Source organism: Perca fluviatilis, chromosome 5, assembly GCF_010015445.1.
Source record: "Perca fluviatilis chromosome 5, GENO_Pfluv_1.0, whole genome shotgun sequence".
Taxonomy (NCBI): domain Eukaryota; kingdom Metazoa; phylum Chordata; class Actinopteri; order Perciformes; family Percidae; genus Perca; species Perca fluviatilis.
This window is the reverse complement of record NC_053116.1, coordinates 38,379,879-38,394,450: the sequence shown is the minus strand read 5'-3', so window position 1 is coordinate 38,394,450 and position 14,572 is coordinate 38,379,879. Positions and strand designations below refer to the sequence as shown.

The 14,572-nt window shown below is 39.6% G+C and overlaps 1 long non-coding RNA gene across 1 annotated transcript; it reads right to left on the bottom strand.

Annotated features, from left to right (window-relative positions):
- Positions 1-1,908: 1,908 nt before the first annotated feature.
- On the bottom strand, positions 1,909-13,857 carry LOC120558454. The gene is made up of 3 exons (XR_005639125.1): positions 13,289-13,857; positions 7,131-7,221; positions 1,909-2,035 (listed from the first exon to the last, which is right to left on the bottom strand). It is a non-coding gene; the product is annotated as an uncharacterized LOC120558454 (long non-coding RNA).
- Positions 13,858-14,572: the final 715 nt, after the last annotated feature.

The following is a 14,572-nucleotide window of genomic DNA, read 5'->3' as shown; positions in this document are numbered from 1 at the left end:
TTGCCGACGGAACATCCGCTGGATATCATTTATTTCGGCCGGATGTGCGTGCCCCTTCCTCTGTCTCTGTGTTGGGGTTCTAACCTCCGGCTGATTTGTGAGGACTATGGTTAACTGCTCTTCAGATCTCTGCAGGGTAAATCCAGACAGCTAGCTAGACTATCTGTCCAATCTGAGTTTTCTGTTGCACGACTAAAACTACTTTTGAACATCCACATGTTCCACCAAAACAAGTTCCCTCCAGAGGCTATTTAGCAGAGGCACCGTGGCCCAGCCAGACCTTCCTCCGCAGCGATGTGGAGGAGGTCTGGCAATGCGAGACTACAAGCAGGCTAACAGTTAGCTATTAGCATGAATGAACCTTTGTTTGGATCCCGCTAGCCAGTTATGAGAGCAACAAACCTCGATGAGCTCAGCGTGAAAAGTGAGCGCGTCATGAGGCCGACTGTTTACTGTTCACGGACCAAAAACCGCATTTCAGTCAGGGAACACTCTCGCCATAGATTTAACCATTTATGCAACAGTTGGAAATAGAATTATAACTTGCCGATGAAGGCTCTGTTCAATAGACCTTTTTCATGGCAGACATGTTGACATGTCATCGTAGGGTAAAGCACAGGTGTATTCAAACCATTAATGATGGCTGCATTCCACTTAGGAGAGACTCTGGTTTTGAACCATTACTGATGGCTGCATTCCACTTAGAGAGACTCTTGGTATTAAACCATTAATGATGGCTGCATTCCACTTAGGAGAGGTCCTGGTATTAAACCATTACTGATGGCTGCATTCCACTTTAGAGAGGCTCCTGGTATTAAAACCATTACTGATGGCTGCATTCCACTTAGGAGAGGTCCTGGTATTAAACCATTACTGATGGCTGCATTCCACTTAGGAGAGACCCTGGTATTAAACCATTACTGATGGCTGCATTCCAATTTAGAGGTCCTGGTATTAAAACCATTACTGATGGCTGCATTCCACTTAGAGAGGTCCTGGTATTAAACCATTACTGATGGCTGCATTCCAATTTAGAGACCCTTGGTATTAAACCATTACGGCTGCATTCCACTTAGAGAGACCCTGGTATTAAACCATTACTGATGGCTGCATTCCAATTTAGAGAGGTCCTGATATTAAACCATTACTGATGGCTGCATTCCACTTAGGAGAGGTCCTGGTATTAAACCATTACTGATGCATGCATTCCACTTAGGTGCTCCTGTGTGTGTGTGTCTCTGTTTGTCTGTCTCTGTGTGTGTGTGTGTGTGTGTGTGTGTGTGTGTGTGTGTGTGTGTGTCTCTGTTTGTTCTCTGTGTGTGTGTGTCTCTGTGTGTGTCTCTGTGTGTGTGTGTGTGTGTGTGTGTGTGTGTGTGTGTCTCTGTGTGTGTGTGTGTGTGTCTCTGTGTGTGTGTCTCTGTTTGTCTGTCTCTGTGTGTGTGTGTGTGTGTCTCTGTGTGTGTGTGTGTGTGTCTCTCTGTTTGTGTGTCTCTGTGTGTGTGTCTCTGTGTGTGTGTGTGTGTGTGTGTGTGTGTCCTTGTTTGTCTGTCTCTGTGTGTGTGTCTCTGTGTGTGTGTGTGTCTCTGTGTGTGTGTGTGTGTGTGTGTCTCTGTTTGTCTGTCTGTGTGTGTCTCTGTGTGTGTGTGTCGTGTGTGTGTGTGTGTGTCTCTGTGTGTGTGTGTGTCTCTGTGTGTGTGTGTTCTCTGTTTGTCTGTCCTGTTTGTCTGTCTCTGTGTGTGTGTGTGTCTCTGTGTGTGTGTGTCTGTGTGTCTCTGTTTGTCTGTCTTGTGTGTTGTGTGTGTGTACTTGTGTTGTCTGTATCTCGTTGTGTCTCTGTTGTTAGCCGTGTGTGTGTGTATGTGTAGGTTGTGTTGTGTGTGTGTGTGTAGAGTGAGAGTGACGTTGCCCCGTTGCATTCTGGACATTCCTGTGAGAGGAGGGTCAGCAGCAGAAACTCACCTTCAGCTTCTTGTTGAGTTTGCAGCAGTATCGGTACAACATGGCCAGGTTCAGAGGACCGAAGTCTGAGTAGAAACTGAGACACACACACACACACACACACACACACACACACACACACACACACACACACACACACACACACACACACACACACACACACACACACACACACACACAGAGACAGACACACACACACACACACACACACACACACACACACACAGACACACACACACACACACACACACACACACACACACACACACACACACACACACACACACAGTTACTCCAGGACAATGAAAGAGAGTCTCTGCTGTGTGTACTGGTCACTTCTAGCAGCTCCATCAGATGAAATGGATCAGAACCAGAACCAGACTGGCTGATAAACACAGCGCTCTGCAGCCAAAGTGTTCAGCTTGTGTAGAAACTCCCCCTGGTGTCCCGCTGGGGGGGTCAGACACTAAAGCCCCTGCCAAACCAGACGGCCAGTCGGACCGATCAGGCTCCACGAGGTCCAGGAAGTGCCTCAGAACCAGGGCTGGGCGGTATGGAGGAAACCATATATGGAGATATTACAGCGATATTCTAGGGTTGACTACCGGTGCTTTAACGACATATCTTCACACTGAGAGTTTAGATATGTGATCATCAGTAATGAGGATATCATGAGTCAGTGGGTAAAGGTGAATAATAACTGGTGACAGAACATGACATCACTTTACTGTACAGGAAAACACCCTTAAGCCATTTAGGATATCACGATATCCTAAATCTAAGAAGATATCTGGTCTCATATCACCATATCGATATGTTGGCCCCGCCTACTCAGAAGTCACCGAAGAGACGCCGACTTGAGCGTACGTTCTGCGCGTGGTGAGACCTGATACGTCTCCATAGCAGCAGGCGGCGCTACTCTGTATGGTCGCCCAAAGAATGAAGACCGGCAGCTGATTGGACGAACGTGTCACATGGGTCTGGTTTCTCCCCGACCATAATGGCGGCTCGTTCAGAAAATTCCATTAATTTATCGTGACTTTATCGTGACTTTATCGTGACTTTATCTTGACTTTATCTTGACTTTATCATGACTTTATCTTGACTTTATCGTGACTTTATCGTGACTTTATCTTGACTTTATCTTGACTTTATCGTGACTTTATCTTGACTTTACTTTATCATGACTTTACTTTATCTTGACTTTATCGTGACTTTATCGTGACTTTATCTTGACTTTATCTTGACTTTATCTTGACTTTACTTTATCATGACTTTACTTTATCATGACTTTATCGTGACTTTATCTTGACTTTATCATGACTTTATCTTGACTTTATCGTGACTTTATCTTGACTTTACTTTATCATGACTTTACTTTATCTTGACTTTATCGTGACTTTATCGTGACTTTATCTTGACTTTATCATGACTTTATCTTGACTTTATCGTGACTTTATCTTGACTTTATCTTGACTTTATCTTGACTTTATCTTGACTTTACTTTATCATGACTTTACTTTATCATGACTTTATCGTGACTTTATCTTGACTTTATCGTGACTTTATCTTGACTTTATCGTGACTTTATCTTGACTTTACTTTATCATGACTTTACTTTATCTTGACTTTATCGTGACTTTATCGTGACTTTATCTTGACTTTATCATGACTTTATCTTGACTTTATCGTGACTTTATCTTGACTTTATCTTGACTTTATCTTGACTTTATCTTGACTTTACTTTATCATGACTTTACTTTATCATGACTTTATCGTGACTTTATCGTGACTTTATCTTGACTTTATCTTGACTTTATCTTGACTTTATCATGACTTTATCATGACTTTATCTTGACTTTATCGTGACTTTATCGTGACGTTATCGTGACGTTATCGTGACGTTATCGTGACTTTATCGTGACTTTATCGTGACTTTATCTTGACTTTATCTTGACTTTATCTTGACTTTATCTTGACTTTATCTTGACTTTATCGTGACTTTATCGTGACTTTATCGTGACTTTATCGTGACGTTATCGTGACTTTATCGTGACTTTATCGTGACTTTATCTTGACTTTATCTTGACTTTATCTTGACTTTATCATGACTTTATCATGACCTTTATCATGACTTTATCTTGACTTTATCTTGACTTTATCTTGACTTTATCATGACTTTATCATGACCTTTATCTTGACTTTATCGTGACGTTATCGTGACTTTATCGTGACTTTATCTTGACTTTATCTTGACTTTATCTTGACTTTACTTTATCATGACTTTATCATGACTTTATCATGACGTTATCATGACGTTATCATGACTTTATCATGACCTTTATCATGACTTTATCATGACTTTATCTTGACTTTATCATGACTTTATCGTGACTTTATCATGACTTTATCATGACTTTATCTTGACTTTATCGTGACTTTATCATGACCTTTTATCGTGACTTTATCATGACTTTATCGTGACTTTCATGACTTTATCATGACTTTATCTTGACTTTATCGTGACTTTATTGACTTTATCATGACGTTATCATGACTTTATCATGACTTTATCATGACTTTATCTTGACTTTATCATGACTTTATCTTGACTTTTTCATGACTTTATCATGACTTTATCATGACTTTATCATGACTTTATTTTATCTTGACTTTATCTTGACTTTACTTTATCATGACTTTATCATTACTTTATCATGACTTTATCATGACTTTATCTTGACTTTATCATGACTTTATCTTGACTTTATCTTGACTTTATCTTGACTTTATCATGACCTTTATCATGACTTTATCATGACTTTATCATGACCTTTATCATGACCTTTATCATGACCTTATCATGACTTTATCATGACTTTATCATGACCTTTATCATGACTTTATCATGACCTTTATCATGACCTTTATCATGACCTTTATCATGACCTTTATCATGACCTTTATCATGACTTTATCTTGACTTTATCATGACTTTATCATGACTTTATCATGACTTTATCATGACTTTATCTTGACTTTATCTTGACTTTATCTTGACTTTATCTTGACTTTATCTTGACTTTATCATGACTTTATCATGACTTTATCTTGACTTTATCTTGACTTTATCTTGACTTTATCTTGACTTTATCTTGACTTTTCCATGACTTTATCTTGACTTTATCTTGACTTTATCTTGACTTTTCCATGACTTTATCATGACTTTATCTTGACTTTATCTTGACTTTATCTTGACTTTATCTTGACTTTTCCATGACTTTATCATGACTTTTCCATGACTTTATCTTGACTTTATCTTGACTTTATCTTGACTTTTCCATGACTTTATCATGACTTTATCTTGACTTTATCATGACTTTTCCATGACTTTATCATGACTTTATCTTGACTTTATCTTGACTTTATCTTGACTTTATCATGACTTTATCTTGACTTTATCTTGACTTTATCTTGACTTTTCATGACTTTTCCATGACTTTATCATGACCTTTATCATGACTTTATCATGACTTTATCTTGACTTTATCTTGACTTTTCCATGACTTTATCTTGACTTTATCTTGACTTTATCTTGACTTTTTCATGACTTTTTCATGACTTTATCATGACTTTTCCATGACTTTATCATGACCTTTTCCATGACTTTTCCATGACTTTATCATAACTTTTCAACTTTTTCATGACTTTTTCATGACTTTTCCATGACTTTTTGCCAAATTTCCATAACTGTGTTGCTGAAAATGTCAGTGGACATTCTCCAATAAGAATACTAATCAGTGTTAAAGTTTCCCCTCAGAGGGTTAACTCTAAATGAATGATAATGTCTGTGGTTCATAGATGGATTCATCACACATCTCCCTGAATACAACGCTGAGGTTAAGACCACCTGAAAATACATTTATTAAATCACATATTATTGACTTTGTGACTTTTCCAAAACTTTCTGGGTCTTTTTATGTTTCCAAAACCTTTCCAGTCCTGTTATGGAATTTGCATTTTTCAAATTCCATAACTTTTCCAGGTTTTTCGATGAACCCTGATATTGGACTAAAATAGTTCACCGAAACGTGTTTGTGAAAACATCTGAAGAGAGAAATAGGCCGTGATGCAGTGTCTGAATCTGTCTTCATTTCAGATCAACAAAGGTCAGTTTAAGAGATTTTACTCAGATTTTGAGAGACTCTAGTCACGCTCATCCCGCGCCCCATTTCCTGGTTAGCTCTCCACCAATCAGATTGGTCGTTGAGTCAGACTGCCCGCCCTCAGACCCAGCAAGTCAGGTCGGCCCAAATGAAGCCCGACAGCCCCTCAGACAGACGACGGCACGGGACACACCGAACAGCACGGCTGAGCAATTAATCTAAATGTAATCGTGATCATGATGTCGGCTCCCAACGATCACAAAAACAGAATAATCGAGAAAAACTATTTTTTAGCTCATTACGTTTTGCAGTAAACTCAGATTTTCTCTCGTGTTCTGAATGAAAAAATAAAGTTTCAATAGGAAGTGTTTCAAATTTCACAGTTATGTGTTTGTGTGTTTTTACTGTTGATTTATTTAACTGTTTCCACTGTTTTTTAAGTTCAATAACAGCAACATCTTTCCAGAAGTCAAACAGTAATCGTGTTAAATTATCGTGATTTCAATATTGCTGATTATATTTTTCCCCGTAATCGAGCAGCCCTGCAGAACAGACGAGTCACCGACCTCTCCAGACTGTCAGACCGTTTGGCCGGGTTAGCAGAGGTCAGTGGGAGTGTCTGGTGAGATCTCTACACCATCTGATGGAGAGCTGCAGCAGAGGAACATAAAGTCTCCTGGTGCTACGTTGGGGGGGACAGGGACCCAACAGGACCCAGCAGGGACCCAGCCTGGGGGACAGGGACCCAGCAGGACCCAGCCTGGGGGACAGGGACCCAGCAGGACCCAGCCTGGGGGTCAGGGACCCAGCAGGACCCAGCCTGGGGGTCAGGGACCCAGCAGGACCCAGCCTGGGGGACAGGGACCCAGCAGGACCCAGCCTGGGGACAGGGACCCAGCAGGACCCAGCCTGGGGGTCAGGGACCCAGCAGGACCCAGCCTGGGGGTCAGGGACCCAGCAGGACCCAGCCTGGGGGTCTGTTAGAGAACACACAGCTGAACTTACTTCTCATAGATGAACTCATCATCGGTGCAGAAGTAGTGAGTGTTGGCCGTACTCTTAGGTTTACTACGCAGCGTGGCAAAGTACAGACGCTCTGTGGAGGACACACACACACACACACACACACACACACACACACACACACACACCGCACACGACACCACCACACGCACACGCATACGCCACACACACACACACACACACACACACACACACACACACACACACACACACAGACACACACACGCACTACGCACTACACACACACACACGCACACACACACACACACACACAACCACACACACACACACACACACACACACACACAGACACACACACACACACACGACACGACACGCTGACGCGACACACACACACACGCACGACATGCAGACGCATCGCCGCGACGCATTACCATACTGCACACACAGACACACACACAGACACAGACACACAGACACAGACACACACACACACACACACACACACACACAAACTAGACACAAGCACACACACACACACAGACACACACACACACGCCAACACGCCAAGTTCATCATCACACGCCACTACCCAACCGCCATCAATGCCATGACACACAGACACACACACACACAAAACACACACACACACAGACACAGACACAGACTACCACGCCAAGACGCCGCACACAGACACACACAACATAACACGCGACACGCACACGCACACGCTATCAATGACATCAATACCAGGACACAGACACAGACATTGCGACGCCAGACACACAGACACACCACACACACGACACACACACACACACAGACACACACACACACACACACACACACACACACACACACACACACACACACACACACACACACACACACACACACACACACACACACACACACACACACACACACACACACACACACACACACACACTCCAGTTAAATCAGTGTGTGAGTGATAAGATGAAATGGTAATATCTGTAATATGTGTAACATTAAACCGTGGATGGAGAAGTTAACCTCAGGTCTCAGTTCTTAGAGTAAACCATCACTGGTACCCAGCTCTAATAACAACAATAATAATACTAATAATAATAATAAATATTACACAGTATTTAAGTATTTCTTCCTCTGAAATCGGTGTATTTAAGTACCTGTAACATTACATGTAATACACATTAATAGTTGAGTAGAGAAAGGAAACTTCTGTGTTCTTCTGCAGAGCCCAACAGCCTGGTGCAGCCAGGACAGGACAGGCTGATATTAGGGATGGGTGTATCCACCCTGTGGTATCGATAGATCGATATACTCACGATACTCATTTGGCACTGGTTTCCTTAAAAAAATATCTATATAAACTAAAAAAACAGTAATTGGGGGTGTATGCACCACTTTCAGCTGTTTTAGATGACTTACTTAAAGTACTATGTGCCGGGACACCCCCGTACCTGGCGGAGTATTGAGCTGGCCCATGTCACATGACAGGAGACGAGCGAATCAGCATCAACGCAGCTGACAGCGACACAGCCAAGTTCATTTTCTCAGGGAACTACTCTTTCTTATGCAGGTTTATAGGATGAGGAAATCCTCGTTTATTCTGATCTTTATGACCTTGTTTTTGCTTCAGTGAAGTGTTGAAGTACTTCTACAAAGAGGTCCGAAACATAACATTGTTATGATGTATTAGTTTTATTTGTTTTTTTTTTCCTTTTAGCTTTTTCTACCAAGATTGGTCTTTTTTCTTTTTTTGAGAAATAAAAAAAGTTATTTACTTTAATTGTACTGACCATAATACATTTTGTATAAATGGTCTGTATCTGTCTTGTGATTTGTCTTAAATGTAATAATATTTTCACTGACAAAAATCATCAATAAGAAATTAACGGTATCGATGAAAATGCAAGAAAAACTATCGGTATCGTATCGAATCTTAAAAGTGTGGTATGGCCCATCCCTAGCCGATATCTGATTTATTAATAAGGTGCATAGTCCTGTGATCAACATGTTACCTACATCCAAACGTTAGTCACTGCTCTGCCCCTTATTTAATTAATACAACTAATAAGACATCTGGGCTGCACCGGCAATCCTTTCTTTAAGTAGGTCTACCGTTAAAAAGGTCCCATGGCATAAAAATGTCTCTTCATGAGGTTTTTTAACATTAATATGAGTTCCCCCAGCCTGCCTGTGGCCCCCCAGTGGCTAGAAATGGTGATAGGTGTAAACAGAGCCCTGGGTATCCTGCTCTGCCTTTGAGAAAATGAAAGATCAGATGGACCAATCAGGAACCTTCTCCTTATGAGGTCATAAGGAGCGAGGTTACCTCCACTTTCTACCACTAAGGTCTATATAAAAGAGACTTCAGATACAGTATTAGGGGACCACTAAGGTCTATATAAAAGAGACTTCAGATACAGTATTAGGGGACCACTAAGGTCTATATAAAAGAGACTTCAGATACAGTATTAGGGGACCACTAAGGCCTATATAAAAGAGACTTCAGATACAGTATTAGGGGACCACTAAGGCCTATATAAAAGAGACTTCAGATACAGTATTAGGGGACCACTAAGGCCTATATAAAAGAGACTTCAGATACAGTATTAGGGGACCACTAAGGCCCATATAAAAGAGACTTCAGATACAGTATTAGGGACCACTAAGGTCTATATAAAGAGACTTCAGATACAGTATTAGGGGACCACTAAGGTCTATATAAAAGAGACTTCAGATACAGTATTAGGGGACCACTAAGGCCTATATAAAAGAGACTTCAGATACAGTATTAGGGGACCACTAAGGTCTATATAAAGAGACTTTCAGATACAGTATTAGGGACCACTAAGGCCTATATAAAAGAGACTTCAGATACAGTATTAGGGGACCACTAAAGGTCTATATAAAAGAGACTTCAGATACAGTATTAGGGGACCACTAAGGCCTATATAAAAGAGACTTCAGATACAGTATTAGGGGACCACTAAGGTCTATATTAAAGAGACTTCAGATACAGTATTAGAGGACCACTAAGGTCTATATAAAAGAGACTTCAGATACAGTATTAGGGGACCACTAAGGCCTACATAAAGAGAGACTTCAGATACAGTATTAGGGGACCACTAAGGCCCATATAAAAGAGACTTCAGATACAGTATTAGGGGACCACTAAGGTCTATATAAAGAGACTTCAGATACAGTATTAGGGGACCACTAAGGTCTATATAAAGAGACTTCAGATACAGTATTAGGGGACCACTAAGGTCTATATAAAAGAGACTTCAGATACAGTATTAGGGGACCACTAAGGTCTATATAAAAGAGACTTCAGATACAGTATTAGGGGACCACTAAGGCCTATATAAAGAGACTTCAGATACAGTATTAGGGGACCACTAAGGCCTATATAAAGAGACTTCAGATACAGTATTAGGGGACCACTAAGGCCTATATAAAAGAGACTTCAGATACAGTATTAGGGGACCACTAAGGCCTATATAAAGAGACTTCAGATACAGTATTAGGGGACCACTAAGGTCTATATAAAAGAGACTTCAGATACAGTATTAGGGGACCACTAAGGTCTATATAAAAGAGACTTCAGATACAGTATTAGGGGACCACTAAGGTCTATATAAAAGAGACTTCAGATACAGTATTAGGGGACCACTAAGGTCTATATAAAAGAGACTTCAGATACAGTATTAGGGGACCACTAAGGCCTATATAAAAGAGACTTCAGATACAGTATTAGGGGACCACTAAGGTCTATATAAAAGAGACTTCAGATACAGTATTAGGGGACCACTAAGGTCTATATAAAAGAGACTTCAGATACAGTATTAGAGGACCACTAAGGTCTATATAAAAGAGACTTCAGATACAGTATTAGGGGACCACTAAGGCTACATAAAAGAGACTTCAGATACAGTATTAGGGGACCACTAAGGCCTATATAAAAGAGACTTCAGATACAGTATTAGGGGACCACTAAGGTCTATATAAAGAGACTTCAGATACAGTATTAGGGGACCACTAAGGTCTATATAAAGAGACTTCAGATACAGTATTAGGGGGACCACTAAGGCCTACATAAAGAGAGCTTCAGATACAGTATTAGGGGACCACTAAGGTCTATATAAAGAGACTTCAGATACAGTATTAGGGGACCACTAAGGTCTATATAAAGAGACTTCAGATTCAGTATTAGGGGACCACTAAGGTCTATATAAAAGAGACTTCAGATACAGTATTAGGGGACCACTAAGGTCTATATAAAAGAGACTTCAGATACAGTATTAGGGGACCACTAAGGCCCATATAAAGAGACTTCAGATACAGTATTAGGGGACCACTAAGGCCTATATAAAAGAGACTTCAGATACAGTATTAGGGGACCACTAAGGTCTATATAAAGAGACTTCAGATACAGTATTAGGGGACCACTAAGGTCTATATAAAAGAGACTTCAGATACAGTATTAGGGGACCACTAAGGCCTATATAAAGAGACTTCAGATACAGTATTAGGGGACCACTAAGGTCTATATAAAGAGACTTCAGATACAGTATTAGGGGACCACTAAGGCCTACATAAAAGAGACTTCAGATACAGTATTAGGGGACCACTAAGGCCTATATAAAGAGACTTCAGATACAGTATTAGGGGACCACTAAGGTCTATATAAAGAGACTTCAGATACAGTATTAGGGGACCACTAAGGCCTATATAAAAGAGACTTCAGATACAGTATTAGGGGACCACTAAGGTCTACATAAAAGAGACTTCAGATACAGTATTAGGGGACCACTAAGGCCTACATAAAAGAGACTTCAGATACAGTATTAGGGGACCACTAAGGTCTATATAAAAGAGACTTCAGATACAGTATTAGAGGACCACTAAGGTCTATATAAAAGAGACTTCAGATACAGTATTAGGGGACCACTAAGGTCTATATAAAAGAGACTTCAGATACAGTATTAGGGGACCACTAAGGTCTATATAAAAGAGACTTCAGATACAGTATTAGGGGACCACTAAGGTCTATATAAAAGAGACTTCAGATACAGTATTAGGGGACCACTAAGGTCTGTATAAAAGAGACTTCAGATACAGTATTAGGGGACCACTAAGGTCTATATAAAAGAGACTTCAGATACAGTATTAGGGGACCACTAAGGCCTATATAAAAAGAGACTTCAGATACAGTATTAGGGGACCACTAAGGCCTATATAAATGAGACTTCAGATACAGTATTAGGGGACCACTAAGGCCTACATAAAAGAGACTTCAGATACAGTATTAGGGGACCACTAAGGTCTATATAAAAGAGACTTCAGATACAGTATTAGGGGACCACTAAGGTCTATATAAAAGAGACTTCAGATACAGTATTAGGGGACCACTAAACCTAACTATATATTTAAGTATGTCTACCTTTAATAAACTAATATATATATATATATATATTTTTTTTTTTTAAGTATGTGTACCTTTAATAAGCTATATATTTAAGTATGTTTACCTTTAATAAGCTATATATTTAAGTATGTTTACCTTTAATAAGCTATATATTTAAGTATGTTTACCTTTAATAAACTATATATTTAGGTATGTGTACCTTTAATAAGCTATATATTTAAGTATGTTTACCTTTAATAAACTATATATTTAGGTATGTGTACCTTTAATAAGCTATATATTTAGTATGTTTACCTTTAATAAACTATATATTTAGGTATGTTTACCTTTAATAAGCTATATATTTAGGTATGTTTACCTTTAATAAACTATATATTTAAGTATGTTTACCTTTAATAAACTATATATTTAGGTATGTTTACCTTTAATAAACTATATATTTAGGTATGTGTACCTTTAATAAGCTATATATTTAAGTATGTTTACCTTTAATAAACTATATATTTAAGTATGTTTACCTTTAATAAACTATATATTTAGGTATGTTTACCTTTAATAAACTATATATTTAGGTATGTGTACCTTTAATAAACTATATATTTAGGTATGTTTACCTTTAATAAACTATATATTTAGGTATGTTTACCTTTAATAAACTATATATTTAGGTATGTTTACCTTTAATAAACTATATATTTAAGTATGTTTACCTTTAATAAACTATATATTTAGGTATGTGTACCTTTAATAAGCTGCGCGGCTCCCAGCGTCTCGGAGTCTTCAGTCATCCCGAACAGAGCGGACAGAACCGGGGAGTGTCTCACTCCTTCCATCGTCAGGGCTCCGTCTAATTCCCGGCCTCTCTGCGGCTCCGTCTAAACCCCTGCCTCTCTATGGCTCCGTCTAATGCCGGCCTCACTATGGATCCGTCTAACCCCCGGCCTCTCTAGGGCTCCGTCTAATCCCCGGCGGCCCTATGGCTCCGTCTAATCCCCGGCGTCTCTATCTTCGCAAACTTTTCAAACTGCCAGCAGCTCTGTTAGCCGTTAGCAGGCTAGCAGCAGAGCTAGCAGAGGCAACAGGTGAACCGTTAAACTGCTCACAAAAGTTCACTAACTTCCTCCTCAGTTTCCCATCAGGCCGTGCGGCCGATCTTCGCTCGCAGAGGAATCTTTTCTGGGTCTTTTTGTTTTACCGTGTCCGTTTTTTTCAACCGTAAACATTCCCGGTGGGTTAGCATGTTAGCATGTTAGCATGTTGCCATAAGCTGCCTTGACGACGCTCCGAGAGTAAACTCTGATTGAACAAATCCCTTCCTTAAGACTCGTAACCACAGCAACGGGAGCCGCTCCCACCGCCCGCAGCAGCCACAGCCAATCAGCGTCCAGAACAGAGTGATGCTGCCTTCACGGTCCGCTGGGAATAACAACCTTCTTCTCCCGCGGAGAGAAACGGAGGACACTGTTATTATTATAAACATTCAGGGCTCCTCCCAACCCTTATCTTAATGTCGATCTGTTGATAGACGGCTGTGTCACTGTTCAGACGTTTTTCCACCACATTTTGTCTCTTTTTTCGACATTTTAGTCGCTTTTTTTAACGTTTTTGTCATTTTTTTTAAACTATCTAGTTGTCTCTGTTGTGTTACTTTCGGTTATTATCTTACAAACAAGATTAGCAATCTGTCATTTTTGGAGTTAAACAGATTATTGTCCTCTTTTTATTAATTAATATGTCAACTTTTCTTTTTGTTTCATATATATATGTATCTTATTACACACTTTGTTATGTGTACATTATAGTTTATTTACTCAAATATTAAACTTTATTTTTTCAAATTCTTTAATAGTTGTTACCATTTTATGTGATTCAATAATAAAACTAAAGTTTTGTACATTTTGTACTTTAATAAAACACATTATATCAGCTAAAACATTCAGGGCTGGAGGTAATAATACTTTACTTTATATAGTTACATGTAACTTTAACGATTATTTACAGATATAAGATCCAAAAGAGGAAATAA